This window comes from Aricia agestis, chromosome Z (genome assembly GCF_905147365.1).
Source record: "Aricia agestis chromosome Z, ilAriAges1.1, whole genome shotgun sequence".
Classification (NCBI taxonomy): domain Eukaryota; kingdom Metazoa; phylum Arthropoda; class Insecta; order Lepidoptera; family Lycaenidae; genus Aricia; species Aricia agestis.
The window spans coordinates 2438147-2458117 of NC_056428.1; positions in this window are offsets into that span (position 1 = coordinate 2438147).

A 19971-nucleotide genomic window follows, 5' to 3' on the forward strand; every position below is an offset into this window, starting at 1 on the left:
AGCAGCCACTTCTCTTGCCATCCGGGAGCATGTACGGTGCAACCGTACAAATTCCATTTTTCTGTAGATTTTTGTCAATTCACATAATCATCAATTTGTCAATTTCACATCGCGCTCATTTTAAATATAATTTAGTTTTAACGACAGTTGCCGCAAAACCGTCGTGCCTTGCGGACCACTGTAACTAGCATTTAGCATTTAGCATCATAAAGCATAGCAAATAGCAATATACAATTTATCAGCAACTATAGTTTTATTATCTATCTATAGTTTTATCATCTAGCAGCAATTCTCAAGGTGTACCTCGTAAATGTAGTGTTTATTTTTTATTTTACTCGATTTAAAAACTGTATTTGTTTTATAGTCTAAGTCAGCGGCAGGCAACAGGCGGACCGCGGTCCGTGTGCGAATTTTGGACCGCGAAATATTGTAAATATAAATTTAAAAAATTTAAAAACTTATGGTGTATTCCGAACTCTTTAAAGAATTTGCTCCCGTTGGAAATTTAACTAAAAGTTAATTTTTCAACAAATTAGACAAATGCTAACTAACGAAATTTTTTTGAACTTCCATTCTCATTGTACATAAAAAAAAATGTTTAAATAATTTTCGTAAAAATTTTTCACTTCGTGGGGCCCTTAAACATCCTACTTCCTACTAATATTATAAAGTCGAAAGTTTGTTTGGATGTATGGATGTTTGTTACTCTTTCAAGCAAAAACTACTAAACAGATTTTAATTAAACTTTACAATAATATACCTTATACATCAGAATAACACATAGGCTACAATTTTGGGGGAGGTGTTATGTTCGTTTTTTTATGTTCAACAATTACTCCACCGTTTGTAAACGAATTTTAAAAATTTTCTTTTGGTAATTGCTCGTATATAGGGTATTATCTCAATTTGGTATAACCTATATTCACAAAAGTGGTGATCTGATGAAGGGTCAATAAGTAATCGAGGGAGCTCCTCAAAATTTATAGGAAAACATGTGGTGACTTCGGTTTCGTGAGAAGTATGCTAAGCATATGCAAAAGTAAGAGAACTCCTGATTCTTTATAGATACAAGTTTGGGAGTTTCGGCGTTGTTTTAAGAACGGAAAGCATATGCTACTATGCAAATTACATTCATCATCATCATCATCACTACCATATTATACCATGCATCATCCCATGATTATGAGCCTATTATGACCCTGTTATTGGTACTTTTCATAGTCTTTTAGATCGAGACTCGAATTTGTCAAGCGATAATTTAAAGAATAACAAGCGATACTTTAATATTATACGAACTACTGGAGCAATTTTTATGGCAATATTTACGTGAAGGGAGTATAGCTATTTTTTTATGGGAAAATGTACGGTTTCTGTAAAATTCCTAATTATCGCGGGAGAAGCCGCGCGGGACATCTAGTATTTATACAAACATATTTAACAAGATCACACCATAAAAGTTAAAAAAAAATTAATACTTTGTTTATAATAACTTTTTAACTTGGACAAAAAACTATAAATCCAAGTAATATTGTCAAAAAAATTTTGGTTTCATTTATCATCACATAATAATTGTTTTTATATCAATGAAAGACACATGTATTAACTAAAAAAAAATCCACCATTTGTTTATAAAAAAATGTATAAACAAATGGACTATTTCGATGCTTTTAAAAAAATCTTAACTTTATGCTCTTGAAAATATTATGATTTTTAGAAACAATTTTTTTTCTTATTAACAATATTTAATTGTTTATAATCGTTTTTTAAATATTTCTATTGTTAAAATTAATATTGATAGTGAAATAGGCTGAAGACTGGAAGGTTTCTGAAGATAAAAGACTTTTTGCGAGCCTAGCCTTCGAACTTCAAAACTATGCACCGTTTTGTGACGGGAATGAATCGGTAGACAAGATATTTTAAGAGCCCAGAGATGCCTAAAATAATCTCTGACCTGATCCTGGATGGTGATGATGATGAGGAGGTGATGACCAAATTGCAACAAATCATACAAATGAGGAAAATATGTTTGTCAGTATTAGCTCAGGACCTCCTTCGGTGTTTCAAAAAAAAATCTGGTTATCAAATTGAACACTTAATTGTTTTTTTTTTATCTCGATCACAACCATAGTGATATTTAAAAGATTTCGAGACACAGCAGTAGTATATTGATTTTTTTAGTTGTATAAAGGCAAATGAAGGTTATTGCTTTTTGTGATTAATTATCATAAAGCATTCTAACAATTCGCATAATTAATACTTCGTTTTATTCATTTCTTCAATTTAATTTTCATTTTCAATTTGGGGTCAGTAGAGACCCCATGCGACTACTTGTGTCAGTTTTTTGATGCGCTAAATTAAGGGTTAAACAATATAAATATAAAAAAACGATTATAAACAATTAAATATTGTTATTAAGAAAAAAGTTAGTTCTAAAAATCATAATATTTTCTAGAGCATAAAGTTAAGCAAAAGAAAATTTTAAAAGCATCGAAATAGTCAATTTGTTTATAATTTTTTTGTAAACAAATGGCGGAAAATATTTTTTTTTAGTTAATACATGTCTTTCATTAATATAAAACAATTATGTGATGATAAATGAAACAATTTTTTTTTTGACAATATTACTTGGATTTCTATTTTTTTGTATTTAAGTTATAAAATTATTATTTAAACAAAGTATTAATTTTTTTTAACTTTTATGGCGTGATCTGTATGTGTATAAATAGGGCTCCACGAACTGAAATTTTTTTACGAAAATTATTTCAATATTTTTTTTAATGCACAATGAGGACGGAAAAAAAATTTCGAGAAAATTTCGTTAGTTAACATTATTTTGTCCAATTTGTTGAAAAATTAACTTTAAGTTAAATTACCAACGGGGGCGAATTATTTGAAGTGTTCGAAATACACCATAAGTTTTTTTAAATTTTTAAATTAATATTTAATACCTTAAAAAATAATCAGTGTGACGTGCTCGGTTTTGAAGCCGCGCGCGCTACCTAAAAATGCCGCGCGGAGGCCTATTACGGCCGTTAAATTACCGGTTAATTTGGGTTTTCAAAATCGTTTGTGTGTTAGGTAAACCGGTAACCTTTACCATTTGGGTTACGTAAAAACCGTTCGCTTGTTTAACCGGTAAATAAAAGAACGATATATTTACCGGTTTTTAACCGAAATAAACCGGTATTTTCAAACCGGTTCCGAGCCCTGGTTCTATCTCTAAAGTACGTAAAATGAGACCACATTCTGACACTGTTTGTCTATCTGTCACTCTGTCATATCTGATATCTCTTGAAAATATTTGTTTGCGTTTCTTGAAAATGACCTCCAATCAAAACTGATCAAAAGCCATCAACATCAACATAAAATAAACAAAACAAAACAACCGAAGCATAAACATAAAACAACGTAACGAAAACGAAGGAAAACCAAAATGCTTTAGCAAACTTTATCCATTAACCCTTTAGAACTTAAAAGAAATTTAAAATAAAAAATTTAGTCATCGATGGATTTAACCTCAATAAGCTGTCTAAAATTATTCGTTTGTTTGGCCAGTGACCCAGTTTGAAGTGTTGTAATAGTCTGAACTCCAATTCTCGTAAACTTGTATCTGATTCCCAGATTTTTTGACATAACTATTGATAGAATAGTTCCCAGAATAGTCATAATGGAATTGTCCACATATTTTAGGCGACTTCAAACAAGGGGTTATCAATTCGACCCGTTCGTACGTAATATTTCCAGAACTACGCAGTTTTCATATATCTACCGCGTAGTCCGACTTTTGACAGCTGTCAACCTAAGAACGTCCGAGGGCGGAGATAAAAAAATGGAATACTATTATTGATTGACTTATAATATCCATTTTGTGATCCATAGCGATACTGAAAAAATCCTATAAAAACTAGGACATCGACATTTAAACTAAAACATTACTTGTTTTCTAGTTTTTTGACCAATCAGAACGACGTTGGTGACATTTTATGAGAGTAACTGGATAACGGCCGCAACTCCATTGCGCCAAAATTCGTTTATTTCAGCTAAATCGGCTTACACGTGAAGAGTCAGACACTTTCGCATGGGCGTAGCCAGGATTCTACAGGGGGGGGGGGGGGGGCATAGGTCTTTAGAAAATAGTACAAGTACTGGGATTGAAATTTGAATGCCTCCCCTCTCACCCCGCAACTCTCTCCGCTCTCGCTCTACGTTTAGGTATGAAACTCGTGGGGTGAGCAATGAGCATTAGCGACCGATCGCTCTTGTACCTCGGCTACGCCCATGCTGACTTTCGCATTTATATATTAGTATGGATTTTTTTGTGTAAAATATCTAGACTGCATCCAAACTGCATTAGTATAAGATCAAGTAGCAGAATCAACTCACCGGTTCGATGTTTGTCTGAAGTTTGACGCAAACATCTGTGTGTAACAAACTTAATGGGTACAAATTGGTACCAAATAATATTGTAAAGGGGATCGATTTATTTGTTTACATAATATATGTATTTATTATTGATCCTGCTATACAAGCGGGACTTATTTTTATTATTTTAAGTGACTGAAATTGCACGTCATAGAACAATTGAATTATATATGAGGTTGGATATGCGCAACTTTATTTCGAAAAGTACGGTAAGTAAAATACTAAACTTAAGACACATCAAAATCGGTTTAGCGGATGAAACCAACGGTAATTGAATGAAAGAAAGCAGCGGATGAAAGAAAGCGGGCAGATATTTTCTTCTATAGAAATAAATAATATATTGCTAAGAAGGCTGGCAACGCACTTGCAACTCTTGAGATGTTGCGAGTGTCAATGGGCGATGTGTTGCTTTCCATCAGGTCGCTCATTTGCTCGTTTGCACCTAATTAAAAAAAAATCGCCAATTTTGCGAGTCCAATTCGCACTGAATTGGATTCGCAAAATTAAATTTTATTATTAAAGTGCAAAAACTGAGTATTTCGTGAATATTTCAAGTGCTTTTGTTTTGTCGATTAATATCGACCAAAAAATAGTAAAAAATCACGTTTGTTGTATGGAAAATAAATTAAACATTTAACCCTTAAATATTTAATTTATTTTGTTTTTAGTATATTTCGTTGTTATATCGGCAACATATATGCACAATCTGTAACATTTCAGAAGTCTAAACTTTTTAATCGGGACTTAACGCGACTTATTTAAGTAGTAATGCTACTACGAGTACATACTTTGACGTTTCGGCCGTGTTGCAACGGCCGAAACGTCAAAGTATGTACTCGTAGTAGCATTACTACTTAAGGCGAGGATAAACCCCAATTTGTTATTCCGCGACTTCCGGTTTACCTAGTTCCAATATAATAACGAAGTTTTAAAAAATTTGAGGTATAAAGCACAATATTTAAAATACCTTAAACCATAAACATTTTAATAAAACGTAATACTTTGGCTGTAATTAATTTACAAACTCACCTCCGATAAAAATCTATTTCATCGAAATATAAGTATTAACTAGGATAATTATACATTTTATTTGAATAAATTGTTAGTAAATCTATATAAAAAATTCTTTAACCGAACAATTTTGTTTCTTAATGTTTATTTCCAAAGATATATAAAAAAAACATGAAAAATAGAGAAAATCCGCCCGAGTGACTTCAGTTTTATGCTAAGCTAAAATAAATCTTATTGCGATGCGTATACGCTTGGTCTTTGGTTGTGTGCAAAGTTATAGTTTTGGATTGAGATTAATCCCCGCCTTAAATAAGTCGCGTTAAGTCCCGATTAAAAAGTTTAATTATAATGCAACGCGAAAGTTTAAAATGTTATTTCAGAAGTCTAGCTACAGCGGTTCTTGAGTTACAGCCTGGAGACACACAGACAGATAGACAGACGGACAGACGGACAGACATCGAAGTCTTAGTAATAGGGTCCCGTTTTTACCCTTTGGGTACGGAACCCTACAAATAACCCTGATACATTTTCATGTGAAATCCGAATGTCTCAAAAGTTGCTAAGGAAAGTATACCCAATTCCTACCAATTCCCTATTTTCCGTTGGTGTAATTATTTCCTACCCCTATCCCATTATGGACGACAGTATTTGATGAGGGTAACTCGTATCCACGTGACTGTCACGTGCACTAGATCGGGAACACCATTGGGTAGTAGTTTTTTTTTAAATAAAAACTCTTTCGAATTTAGTTACATTGGACAGATTATTGCAAACAATGATGAAAAACTCAAAGCAGATATGTTACTACCGCCCGCGTGGTGAAGATTCAAATACGGCCCAATTGGGCTGTCTGTTGTTTAGTTTGCATCGAGCGCAGTCACGAACGTGCTGCGTCTTGTCTTGCCCAAATAAATTGAAAATGACGTCGTGCGTGTATCGAAAATGTACCAATTATGACTCGAAAGTAAACAAAACACATGGAATCTCTTACTACATGTCTTGATTGCAATAAATACCTCGATTATTTACATTTTCAATTATTTTTTCGAAGAATCCGGAAAAAATCGAATTTTCGTTATAGCTCAGGCGAAGAAAGTGACAACGATACGATTCGACGTTCAAAAATAGAACTGTCTCTTTTATATAAATGGTTTTTCGTATCTTTTGTTTCACTTATCTGTCAAATTTGTCAATGTTTGCAATTTTGAATTTGGAAATTGTTTGGAAGAGATTTAAGCCGGAAAATAGTATGGACGTAACATATCTGTATAAGTAGAATATCATTGATTGCAAATATTTGTGCATCTTCATTTCTTTTGTGTAGTAAAATGTCTGTCTTCAGACTGTCGTATCTCAATTCTCAAGTGAGCTGGGAGTCTTTGGTATGGTATAGACTAGGATCCAGGTATATCGGTGATATTGCATTCCAATGCATGATACAACTTGAAATTAATTAGAGATAACTTCAACCTGAAAGTTGTGAATAGGGGTCTTAGCAGAAAATATTCATAACAACGTATTCGTATCTGAAATTACTGAAATAATTCAAGTAATGTAACTTGAATTTATTCAGGAAAGAATACGTGGGAGAGCCATGCTTCGGCACGAATGGGCCGGCTCGACCGGATAAATACCACGTTCTCACAGAAAACCGGCGTGAAACAGCGCTTGCGCTGTGTTTCGCCGAGTGAGTGAGTTTACCGGAGGCCCAATCCCCTAACCCCTACCCTATTCCCTTCCCTACCCTCAACTATTCCCTTCCCTTCCCTACCCTCCCGTATTACCCTATTCCCTCTTAAAAGGCCGGCAACGCACTTGCAGCTCTTCTGATGCTGCGAGTGTCCATGGGCGACGGAAGTTGCTTTCCATCAGGTGACCCGTTCGCTCGTTTGCCCCCTTATTTCATAAAAAAAAAAACTTTAGAGGTGTCAAGGGACACCCGGATGGAACGAAGTTGTTTTCTATGAGAGAGACAGGGAGAGAGAAAGAGAGAGAGAGTGGTACACGCGCACGCCGCACGGCTTACAACTATAGCAAAAAGTGTAGTACGATTTTTTTCCGTCTAGCCCCCTTTCGCAACGCGCATTATGGAACTTCGTTTCAATTTTTTTTTCTCTAGTTGACCAATGATGGATGAGCGATCGTGAACGAGTAATTATATTCATCTTTGATTGCCCCTTAGTGTCTAAGCACACTAGGCCGAAAATACGCGGCCGAAGTTCAGCATGAATACGCTTGCAATGCGCTACGCATACAAAATAACGCGACGTAATTTAGGCGTGGTGTGTCATCAGCAATTTAAAATACATTGCAGGCGTAATCATGCCAAACTTCGGTCGCGTTTTTTCGGCCTTTTTTTACGTTAGCGCATCCCCAGCACTTTGGGGGGGGAGGGGGGGTGGGGCTATCGGCGTATGTGGGCCTCCCTCCTAGTGTGTTTAGACACAGTGCATTGTGCAAAGTGCTATATTATACACTTTGCGAAAATGTGTCCGTCTGTCTGTCTGTTACCTCTTCACGCCCCAACCGCTGAACCAATTCAGCATAATTTGGTATGGAGATACTTTGTGTCCCGGGAAAGGACAAAGGATACTTTTTATCCCGGAAAAATGTACGGTTCCCGCGCGATAAACGGATTTTGGTGCAACGGAGTCGCGGGCGTCGTCTAGTATTGCATAAGTTGTTTAATATAACAGCAGAGCTATGAATCACGGGATCTTATTTACTTTTACGGCCTCTACGTAATGTTTTTATTGTTCCAAAGGCCGAGTGTAGCGAGCGTGGTAGCGTCAAGGAGCACTTACATTTCTGGTATAAAACATTTATTTTCCTGCCCAAAAAAGTTTTTTATGGGTATAAGGGTTGATTCAGACCGCACCGCGACGCGTAGATGCATTTCTTTTATATGGATTTGGCAGATTCGCAAGACGTCAGCACGCAATTGAAATCTGTCAATTTATGCTATGCACGGCGTTATCGTTACGGTCTGAATTTACCCTTAAGTGATCTGCGGAAAAATCAGGTATTGCAAAATTTGTCATTATTTAAGGCACACAAAATACAAGATGATGTCCATAACTCCTATAAGATTACTTTATTGCGCGGGAACCGTACATTTTCTGGGATAAAACGCATGATAAAAATCACATTGAAAGGGAAGTCCCGGGATGGACGAAGGTTCTCCCGGGATTTTCCTTTTAAAGTATCTTCATACAAAATTTTAACAAAATCGGTTGAGCGGTTTAGGTGTAAAGAGGAGGACAGACAGAGATACCGACAGACATAGAATCTAGATACGAAAACACACACATAAAGAAATGACTCAAGGGAGGGTATAGAGTGCGTGAGCGGAACCTAAGCGATTTTCACTTTTCCTGAGCGTGTAGTTCGAAAAAATTGTATAGAATCAAACTTATAGAAAATTCAATATACAATTTTTTCGAACATGCGTTAACTGTTTTTCACCAATGCGCACGTCGTTGGTGAAAAACCAAAAATTGAGACCTTTGTAACCCCACCCCCTCTCCCTCCGGCTCACCTAACCTCCTACAGCCGTACGTCGACGTCAGGACTTTTGTTATGTTGTCCCTAATCACCCTGAATAAGTTCCTGCAGAAATCGCTAAGGATCCCGCTCACGCATTCTACAACTGCTTTGTTAACTGAACTAATAAATATACGTGAGAGAGCCATGCTTCGGCACGAATGGGCCGGCTCGACCGGAGAAATAGCACGTTCTCACAGAAAACAGGCGTGAAACAGTGTTTCACCGAGTGAGTGAGTTTACCGGAGGCCCAATCCCCTACCCTATTCCCTTCCCTACCCTCCCCTATTCCCTACCCATCCCTACCCTCCCCTATTACCCTATTCCCCCTTAAAAGGCCGGCAACGTACCTGCAGCTCTTCTTATGCTGCGAGTGTCCATGGGCGACGGAAGTTGCTTTCCATCAGGTGACCCGTTTGCTCGTTTGCCCCCTTATTTCATAAAAAAAATAGACGAAAAGGCTACAGGGAGGGATATAGACTAATTTTTGTACGGAAATATGTACAGTTTCAGAGGGATTTAATTTAAAGTCGCGGTATCTCATCTCGTATAATAAAACCTTGTGCCAAATATCATTAAAGCCCGATCGAAGTTTAAGTGCAATCCGAGTTTCTCGTAAATATCGTATAAACATGAAATTTGAAAGGGTCGAGACATGTTAACATAACGCGACTTTCACTGCGACAAATGCGGGTCGCGACAGCAAGTCATCAAAAATATTTATCGACTCCGATATACGTTCTAACTGGTATCAATTACTAACAAGTACTAAATACTAATACTAGTAGCAAGCATAATATCAATTGGTAAAACATGATGTCATAATAATATTTCGTTTCCTAAATCAAAGGTGCTACCATAAATAGGCACATGCCTTAGTAGCTAGCGTAGTAGAAACCATATTTGGTGAGAATGGCGTGGCACTGCTACGAAAAACGACGTCATTGTAATAAATATTTTCACATCTAGTTGAATTGAACCAACTTCACCGCATGTTACTTTCAGCTGAGAATAATATTATATATTTTATTTACATAGCTGCTAGATATATTTTTTTATCGTTATATTATAATACAGCTATGGGACATATTTTACCGCTTCTTAGTTCTTGTAACATTTTTGTTTGATTTAAACGGACCAGTGGGGCTAAAATGGTCACATTTAGCAATTCCTCTCAATCAATTCAGAAAATGAATTGTCAAAACTGTCAAACTGACAAATGTCAAATCAGTAAAAAATATAGAAATGAATTGCAAGCAGAGTTGCATTTTGCGATTTTAGAAAAATAAATCATAATTATTATGATTCATATCATGATTCTTCAAAGCGACCACTTATAAGGACATAAAATTATTAAGTAGTCGCGTCGCTACTTGCTACTAGTCGCGTACTCTAATCACTAATGTGTGCACACCTTTAATAGATGTCGGACAGTAATGGAGTATAAACAAATCTCGTTCGTGGCGGATCATTGGATTTACAAATATTTAATGCTCAAGTGTCGTAAAAACAAAATGGCGTCGTTTATTTTCGTTAGTTTCCGCCGTAAAGTAAAATCGAGATATCAGAATTTAATATAATAATATTTTTATTTAAGTAATATCATAAATAAGTCATAATTTCATTTTTATTGATCTTGATACTTGTGTTATATATATTACGCCGACGAGACGGTATAGGTTTCTCTACATACCATTTGTGATTCTTTGCCTCCTTTATATAATAAAGGAAGTTGAAAGAATATAATATAATCGTTCATAATAAATCGTTGCACATAAATCATAACTAGAGATCGGCCCAATGGTCGAAATTCGACCTTAGTTACAACGACATTAGAACTACTACCTATATTTTGTAAAAAATATTGACTTTATCATTTTTTTTTCAATTCTTGTCTCTGGGACTCAGCTGATCTCAGACTGGCCGTATAAGCATTGTCTAATAGTATCTTTAGATTCAATAAAAAAAACTATAATCCATTTTCAATTTGTCAACTTGTTGTCAACAGACTTCAACCATAAATAAAAGAGCATAATTCGTATGTATAGGCTTGTCACTCAAAAAATGTCTCTCATTTCTCATGTGTGTGTGTTGTAGTGTGTGTAATGTTTTATTTGTTAAAAAAATGTTTGATTTAAAAAGCACAATTTCAAAATATTATTAGTTCGATGCGCTCCTTCACCATATTATAAACTATAACTGTGCAAAATTTCATGCACATACGTTTCCCCATTTTTCGTAAAAAGTACGAAGTTTTTCGTTCGCGTATTAATATTATGACATAATACTTTGAATTATAAGCACTACACAGAGAAATCTCATATTGTGATGTCTATGTTTATAGCTTTAAAATTAATATCATAAAAAAAGTTTGTCTGAATGCATCAAACTACTGGATTAACTTTGATGAGATTTAGCACAGACGTAGAGCCGAGAAGTGACAATAGACAGGGGCATAATTATCACGTAGGATACTTTTGGCTGCGGGAAAATTCAGGTACGGCTTCCGTGTGATGTTGTTTCACGAGCGCGAAATCGCAAGCAGCACCTTAAATATTATTGTATAACTAGTGTATAATCATCTCTTAAATAATTATAACTAAGACCTAAGCCCATCCTTAGTCATGCTATATTTTAGAATATTATAAAACAGCCGTCATTGTCACTTTTCCATAAAGTTAATATACCGAGCGGAATAGACTATAGAGCAACAATCTCACGCTGTCAAACGAAACCGAAATTGGTTTCATCTGTGTGTAAATATAATATGTGTACGTATACACTTACACAAGCATGATTGAACATGATTTCTATGAGATTAAATTGTCAACGTGCGGCACGTGCCGACTGGACGTCAAAAAAAGAGTGCTGCTCTCATGTATCATACGTTTCTTTTTACCACGCAGTGTTACTGATAGTGACATCTCTCTTGCTCAGGCCTTTGTTTCTCTATTCCGCTAGGTATATTAACTTTATGCACTTATCCCACATTTGAACAAAACTTACTAAAAAAAAGCATAAAGCGAAAAATTCAAACAAAATCGTTCTAATCAGTTCTCGAAAGTGTTTGATGTTTCACTTCAAGTCTTCCAAGTTCCAAGTAGTCGCTTTTCAGTAGGCTCGCAGGGGGAAAGCGCTCTCGGCTCTGCTTATCAGTTGGTGAGCGAAGACGGTCGAGCGTACACGCTAGCGGCGCATGCCTAAACTTACTGGCTAATGCGCGGCTAAATGTAATAAAATCCTGGCTGCATAAAAACCTGCCTGATTAAAAAAAACCTAGCAGAAGAGACTCAAATTAAAAAAGGTGAATTCGAATTTCGAAATCTGACATTTGTTATTTTACGGGCGAATTTTGGCGGTTGTGTTTATTTTAATTCCGTCGGTAAGTTTGTTTTTAAGTTTTATTTACTTTAATTATTATGTTAAATTATAATATTAGGGCGATTCCGTTAGAGACGACCCTTGACACGAATTTTTAAATAACAGCATTTGTTACATTTTTTTATTGAATTATAAATAAAAAGATGTATATTTACTAGCAAAAGAACTTTTATCAGTAAAAATTTAAATTTGAATGATTTATAACATTCTGAAGTGATATCATCTAACGACGCGAGAAAAACTACAAATCACTAGCTCGAAGTTGAATTTCACTACATAATATTGACTGTATAACATAAGTTTATATTTCTGAGCAAAAAAAATCAACAATTTTGAATTAGTTTTCAAACATTGCTAAGCAAAAGTTGCAATTGTTGCACCCGCGATAAAAAAAGTACAAAAGTTTAGTTTTCTATTGTTAATAATTTGAAACTTTGTAAAAGTAAGAAGAATTGAGAGGGAAATAGGAATTAATCATTGAAATAAACTATTTTATGGTTTTTAATGAAAAAACAGTACCTTAAAAGTGGTTGCACCCGCGATCGAAGCAGTATAATTGCAAAAGCAACAATTTATTTTTTGACTATTATAGTAATTTTCGTCATATTTAATATTATTAAGGTAAACAATAACGTTAAATTTTATTTGTTATCAATACTTTTCATTGTAATTAGAAGATTTATAAAAAATTCAATAGAGTCACATCGTGTTTTATATTTTTAGATATATTTCATGTATTACATAACAGATGTTTCAAATGATGATTAATCTTGTTTTATTTTTAAACATTTTAGAAGACATGCTACAAATGACATAAAAAAATCATATAATTTTATATTTTTCTTTGAAAAAAATATTTTTACTTATCATTTTCCCATATTCTTTTAAATTATAGATATTAATTTTGAATTTAATGTTTGCTGTAGTTCGGTTTTATAGCAATACATCGAAAAACGTTTGCTTAATTTACATTAATAAATTGTTTTAGTGATTTAGACGATTTATTTTCTCAGATCGATAAATGACTGATAATTAAAAAATAACAACATTTTAAGTAGTATTATTACAACTTACTAATAATATTATGTATTGCATATCAAAAATGTAGAAATTAGTCGCAGACTTATGAGTAAATTAAATTTCTTTAGACTTGTTGCACCCGCGATATTCTGATGTTGCACCCGCGATCGTGGAAATTGTTAATAATTCCTAGTACTAATAAATTAAATTAATTGTATCTAGTTAAATCATTTCTTTGTCTTATACACTTTTGAAATATGGATTAATAAATTACTAAAAGTTTCACAATTAACAGTATTCTCAAATGAACTCGTCCGAGTTGTTAATGGAGGGCCGATTTGCTTGCACCCGCGATAGTACTTCAAACATATTTTGTGGCTTTTCTTAGATTTAATTATAGTTTTCATTTACAAATCATGTTTAAACTAGTTAAAATGTATCCCTTCAGAAGATAATTTTTATTTTGTCAGTAGGACGCTTTAAGTGCGTCAAAATGTTGTACCCGCGATAATGGAATCGCCCAAATAGTAAGTTAAAGTTTAGCAAAATTAACGGTAAATATTAAAGTTATTTTTAACTTTTTACAACGAAAGCAACTTTGTGATAACTTGTTTTTGGAGCTTAGTACCTTTAAATACTTAGTTATTATACGGGTTTTGTCTCAAAACTTAAGGTTATTTAAAATATAAGTATAGCTATTTTTGTATAACATAATAATATTATGATACTTGTATATATATTGTAGTTACATATTATTATAACATATAAATTGATTTATTAAGAAAAATGCAGAGTTTTAGTTTTTTAGAATCGAGCTCACGACTCTATCAGAATAATTATCTACTTTCTTTTCGTTCTTGTTCATTTATTATGACGTTCAAAAACCATGTATTTATTTAATTATTATGTCCTAAAGACGATAATGTGTCTGTCTGTCATTTACCTCTTCACGTTCTTAACAGCTGAACTAATTCAGATGAAATTTGTTGCGTTACTAGCTTATCAGTTTATCTGAATCTTGGGGTACTGTTTTTGCCCTGGAAAAATGTACGATGACCACACGTAATACGTGTTTTTGCACAACCAATTTTTAGGCTATAATATGTGTTATTTATTAATATAATAACATCATTGTATTTTATTGTATGTTTGAGGGGGCGACTAACCCTAAAGTGTCGATTTTATAATTCATTTTTATACTTGAAAATAAGCCCCGAATTGTTTCATTTTCTTAAATTAGATACTACATTATATTTCCGAGAATTCGATCTGAGCAAAAACACGATATCTAAAAATTTTCTCCATAGAAAAAATCACAAAGATGCATCTAATTTTCACGAATTTTTCATTTACTGCCATAACCGTGCATTGAACTAAGTGAATATTTTAACACATTGTATAAAATTCTATCATTGAGAGATCGACCAAGCGGATTTTTAAAATGTTGTATATTTATCGAGTTATTGAGAAAAAACTAATTTGGCGACGAATCCGCGTCGTTCTTTTTCACCTGGCATATGAAAGACGGGCGTGAGTGTGAAGAGAGAAGGACGATGTTTGATTTTTGGGGTAAGTTGCCCTCTTAATGTTTATTGTTTAGGCATAAACATAACATTTCATTGAAATATGTTATACGCATAATAATCATAATAATAAAAACTAATTCTCTCTGGGACGCAATACTCTAATGTACGTTATGAGCTTTTTATTTTAAAACTTTATTGTAGTGCTTATTATTTTAAAAGGTTTTTTCAATACCTATTTTATCTAATAACTAGCGATCCGTCCCGGAATCGCACGGGTTTAAAATATAATATTATAGCCTATGTCACTCACTGAAGAAATGATCAAAATTGATTCAGCAGTTTTTAATTATTATACTCATTACTACCCGTGGCTTATAATAATTGGTCGGTACCGCCGCAAAAGCTACATCCCGTTTTTTTAAATCTGTAATATTATCTTCGAAAATATTAATTTAAATCATATGCTGTATAGGGCCATATATTATATCTATATTGAATCAAAAATGAATTTAAAGTATTTAATTGAATAATGATTATTGCCGTATTGGTTGGTACTACTGATATATATTCTGTGGTATTGGTTAAAAGCGCTTCGAAAATTAGCCATCATTTTAAGTTAAAAGTAAATGACGATGAAGTAAATGAAAAAATTTTATTGTGGGAATAATATACCATCGTGGAGAGGAGTGAGTAGTATACCTTTTTATAGTGTGCAATACTTAGTACATTATTTTGATACTTAAATCTCGTAGGGTTCAGCCTGCGTTTGCAATGTAAGCGGGAAAAAATGTAATTATTAAAAACCCCAAAATTAACAGTATTTCTCATCTATTTGATGAATGTTATTATACTTATAAACCTTATTATACAGTGTTTTGTTTCTGTCACACAAGTGACATTTTTAATTGGATTGAAGAAGACAAAACACTGTATAACTATTCAAAGCTTATACAGCGTTTATTAGTAAGGGGGTTAATCTATTAAAGAAACCCGCATCAAAACCCGTTGCGTAGTTTAAAAGATTAAATAGAACAAAGGGACATGAGGAAAAAAGCGACTTTGTTTTATAATAATATGTAGTTATTTTTTGTTCTAATTATCTGACTGAGTATCTTCATATCAAATTTCATCAGTATTAGTTCAGCGGTTAAAGCATGAAGCTACAGACAGACACAACTTCGAAAAGATTATTATTTTTCCAAATATTAATAAAAATATATTAGTTTGATTGAGTGTTAAATCGAATCTGGAATTTCTACTAGGTTGTCTCTAATTACTTTCATAGAGATTCTACTTTTCGTTAGCTCTTCTTTTCGGACCGGTCGTTATTAGACTGTTTTCAGATATCTAAGTTTAGTTAGAACAATTCATTCCTCTCACTTGTTCGTTAGACAAGTAAGATGATCCGCGCGTCGGACGGGCATGTAAAGCCTTTAGTGTCAGCGCCTGATCGATCGGTCAGTCATGTCGATTCATAATATGAGTATTCCACTAGGTCCTAAGTTTTGAAAGTTAGAGAACATTAGGTATGTTATATTGCCAAAGTTTTTTTTTTTTTTTTTTTTTTATGAAATAAGGGGGCAAACGAGCAAACGGGTCACCTGATGGAAAGCAACTTCCGTCGCCCATGGACACTCGCAGCATCAGAAGAGCTGCAGGTGCGTTACCGGCCTTCTAAGGGGTAATAGGGGAGGGTAGGGAAGGGAATAGGGTAGGGATGGGAAGGGAATAGGGGAGGGTAGGGAAAGGAAAAGGGTAGGGGATTGGGCCTCCGGTAAACTCACTTACTCGGCGAAACACAGCGGAAGCGCTGTTTCACGCCGGTTTTCTGTGAGGACGTGGTATCTCTCCGGTCGAGCCGGCCCATTCGTGCCGAAGCATGGCTCTCCCACGTCAAAGTGTGGGCCTAGTACATAATAGAGTTTATTAGGTACAGCTGTGCAGGAGTGATTTTATACTGGAGTACACATTTTTCTTGCATAGCTTAAAAGGTTTAAATGAAACCAGCTGTCACCAACGTCGCAGGTTTAGGGGCGATTATAATAATAAGTAGGGATTGTTTTTGGAATGCAGCCATTCCAAATGGATGGTTCCTGTATGGCCAGCTGTAACAGCTAGAAACACTAGAAACAGCCAGCGTTAGAGCCGGGACACATAAACACGATACGACGTCGTGTCGTACCACGTTTCACGATTCGACGTCGTGTCGTCGGAATCTACGACGAACATCGTAGAAACTCACGATGCGTCATCTTTGAATTTCTACGTGAGTTACGTACGATGCGACGTTGTGTCGTATATCGTGGCACGTCACGATGTCGCGTTGTAGTTTTTTACGATGCTCGTCGTGGATTCCCACGACACGACGTCGCATCGTGAAACGACGCCGCGTCGTGGTACGACACGACGTCGTATCGTGTTTTTGTGTCCCGGTCCTTAATTCCGCGATTACATTTTAACACACTTTTTCCGACGATCTGGCGCGCCGCCAACGAATGGTGATTGTCTATCGTCCAGCCATTTATCAGACAGACATTTCTTTTTTATTACACGGAACTTCGGTGATCATTTGACTATTTAAAGTGCGGTTTCATTGTTAGCCGCCACCTAGACGATCAATTCTATTGTGCAATATCACGCTTCAATTTTATTGAACAGTTTTATTGACAATTAGATTGAAGGCGCATTACGCAATACGTGACATTGCGCAATAAAATTGCTCGTCTATGGGCCCGCCTAGTCTAAATAGCATGACTCCGATTACCTACCGATATGATAGTCTGTGTGCAAGCACAATAATTAGATTTGTGACATCAGACATGGCCAGTTTGGATGTCAAAAGTAAAAGTTATTCCTTAATAAGTATTATCTTTACTTCAAAATCTATCTTTACTTACTGTAGGTATATAGGTAGGTATGTAGGTAGGTAGGTATCAAAAACGTTAAATAATAATTAGTTTCAAAATTTTACACAGACTATTATAGAGTACCTGAGTTTTAAGAAATTATTAGTTTATGGTAATTAAAGGCTAGAAGTAATTAAGCCCCAATTTCACCAACGACTGTTAAAGTTAACGCCGAAATTAGTTACCGTTACCTCTTTCGATTTTCATATGAATGAAAGAGAAGACATTACATTTTAACAAGCTGTTAACACTAACAGACGTTGGTGAAATTGGGGCTTAAGGTTAGAAGTAAGTTGTTATCGCGTGAAAACGTACGATGCTTTCCGGGTGGGTTTGGTTAGGGAAAGTAGAACCGTGCCCAATATTTAGTAATTTAGTACTAATTATAATATAATATATTCTACAGTGTGTAAAATAAAATAGCCATAGTGTTTCAAACAGCTTGGACCCCCTGGAATTACGCCGAGATGTAGCTTCACTCTGCATCCTCTATCGGTTGTATCACGGGGAGTGCTCTGAGGAATTGTTCGGAATCATACCACCTGCAACTTTTCGCTATCGTCCCACGCAAAAAACATACCATCACCTTGATGAGTGGCAGTCTTCCGCAGTGCGTTTTTCGCGTAACTTTCTGCCGCGCACTGTAAAACTCTGAAATGAATTGTCACCAGCAGTATTTCCGGACCGATACGACCTGCAAACCTTCAAGAAAAGAGCGTATTCCGTCTTAAAAGGCCGGCAACGCACCTGCAGCTCTTCTGATGTTGCGAGTGTCCATGGGCGACGGTAGTTGCTTACCATCAGGTGACCCGTTTGCTCGTTTGCCCCCTTATTTAATAAAAAAAAAGGAAATTTAATCATATAATTAAATATTTTTAACCGACTTCCAAAAAGGAGGAGGTTATATGTTCGTCTGTATATTATTATATTTTTTTTGTATGTTCAACCATAACTTCGCTGTTTGTGGACCGATTTTCATGATTTTTTTGTTGTTATACAGGGTTAAATTCTAATTTGGTACCATGTTCATAAAAGTGGTGATCTGATGATGGGATCCATGAGGAATCGAGGGGACTCCTTGAAATTTGTATGGAAACATATAATGATTTCGATTTTTTCTGAAGCTTTCGTAGTAAATGCTACCAAAAAGTAAGACTTCGCATCAGGTTATACCCTGGATCCGAAGGTACCGAACAGAACTTTTGAATCATTATAGATACAGGTTTAGGGGTTTCGGCGTTGTTTAAACAACTGAAAGCATAAGCCAACACATTAATTTGATTGATCACACAAAGACCCAATTGTTGGTACTTTTCATGATATTTACATCGGAGCAGATGTTTTTGATGATTATTTCTCTGTTTGTGGACCGATTTTAAATATTCTCGTATTGTTGTATAGGATATAATCTTAATTTTGTATGACAATTACGAAAGTGGTGAGCTGATGATGGGATCTATGAGCAATCGAGGGAAATCCTTGAAATTTATCAAAACACTCATAGTGGTTAAAATGTTGTTTCTAGTAACTTAAACATAATAATTATTATGTTACAAATAAGAGAAATTTCATATGAGGGTGTCTCTTGGTCCAAAGGTACTGAACAGAACTCCTGAACCTTAAAAGATGAAAATTTGGAAATTGTAGCATCGCTTAGATAACTCCAAGCATTTACCACAATTTTGCTTACAGTAATATAATATGGATATGGAATAGTTAATATCCGTAGTGGTTATCTACGCATAAAGCCTTGTCTTGTAGATAACTAAAATCAGTGAAAGGCTTTTGCCCAGCGGTGGGACAGTATAGGCTAATTTAAAAAATCATAAAATAGGGTATCCAGGGCTGAAAAGCAAAATTAAGTTCCTACATTATTAACCAGCATTATACATTATTTTGAACATTATTTTGTTCTATAATTTAAAGTATATTATTATTCCACTTTTGTACTACGGTTACTAAGTTGGCAATTTGATAATGATATCCATGTGTTATATAGTAAGCTCTTCAAAATGTATAAGGAAACATAATATTATAGTGATTTCGATTTAGTAAGAAGTATTCTAAGCATACGACAAGTAAGATTTTGCCACGGGTATATCATGGTTCCGAAAGTGCTTAGAGAACTTCTGACTCTTCGGTTTCATTGTTGTTTTAAGAAC